Genomic DNA, 1,655 nt, shown 5'->3' with positions numbered 1-1,655 from the left:
TTGTTTTGTTCATCAATTGAAAGCTCTTTAAATAACATTTCATTTAAGTAGGTATTTAAGCATTTAACTGCCACAATTTCCCAGTTGTTTTTAATATTTTTATATCCCCTCTTCCTTAATGTTATGTTTGCTGTTTAATGTTTATTATTTGCTGTTGCCATTTTTATAAACAAATTAAAATTAATTGTTATGATTATATTTACGTTTTAAAGATTTTTATTCATGAAATTTCTTTGTGTGCAAATGCATGTTTAAGTTTTGAGTGGCTGACCAGTAGGGTTGATCATTTAGATTTCAAGTAAATTTGTTTAAATTTAAACAAAAAATAACAAAGACTTTTTTCATGAAGTTTTAGTGATCACAGAAGTTGAATATTTTATTATAAATTTGTAACATTTTGTTTTTTTTCCAATATTTTTTTGCAAAATCGAATTTTATGCTTTATGAACCACCCTACTGACCAGTCATTGCGTGCTAAAAGCACATTGTGACAATTTTTCTTTCATTTAGAGCAATAATTTGGCGTCCAGTGCTGAGTATGGCCAAAACAAATAAAGTCTGAAATAAAAAAAAAATCATAACAAAATGTATAATGTTTGTAAATCAGAACCAGGCACTTGTATGAGCCATAATGAAATAAGAGAACCGAAAAAGGCCACAAACAAACCATTATCATATCGAAAATACTGTTATACATAAGATTTTCTATAGAAAATATTTTTTTACACAACATTTTTTTATAGCAAATACAATTATACAGAAGATTTTCTATCAAAAATACTGTTACACACAAGCTCTTCTACAGAAAATTCTGTTATAGACAAGAGTTTCAATCGAAAATACTGTTATACACAAGATTTTCTATTGGAAAAACTGTTATACACAAAATTTGCTATAGGAAATTCTGTTATACACAAGATTTTCTATCGAAAATCCTATTATACACGAGATTATCTATAGGAAATACTGTTATACAAAAGATTTTCTATAGAAAGTACTGTTATACATACGATTTTCTATAGAAAATACTATTAAACACAAAATTTTCTATAGAAAATACTGTTATACCCACGATTTTCTACAGAAAATACAGCTGTATACAAAATATTCTATAGAAAATAATATTATACACAAGATTTTCTATAGGAAATACTGTTATACACAAAATATTCTATAGAAAATACGGTTATATAAACGATTTTCTACAGAAAATACTATTATACACAAGATTTTCTATAGAAAGCACTGTTATACACAATATTTTCTATAAAAAATACTGTTATACTCAAGATTTTCTATAGAAAATACTGTTATACACAATATTTTCTATAAAAAAATACTGTATTGTGTATAAAATCTTCTGTATAACAGTATTTTCTATAGAAAATCTTCTGTATTTTCTATAGAATATACTGTTATACAGAAGATTTTAACACAATATGTTCTATAGAAAATGCTGTTATACCATTTTGTATAGAAAATACAGTTATACACAAGATTTTCTATAGAAAATTACAGTTTTACACAAAACTGATATACACAAGATTTTCAATAAAAAAATACTGTTATACTCAAGATTTTTCATAGAAAATGCAGTTACACATAAGATTTTCTATAGAAAATTATATTTTTACACAAGAAAATACTGTTATACA

The sequence above is a fragment of the Calliphora vicina genome, chromosome 3 (genome assembly GCF_958450345.1).
Source record: "Calliphora vicina chromosome 3, idCalVici1.1, whole genome shotgun sequence".
NCBI lineage: Eukaryota > Metazoa > Arthropoda > Insecta > Diptera > Calliphoridae > Calliphora > Calliphora vicina.
Note: the sequence above shows the minus strand (reverse complement) of the source record.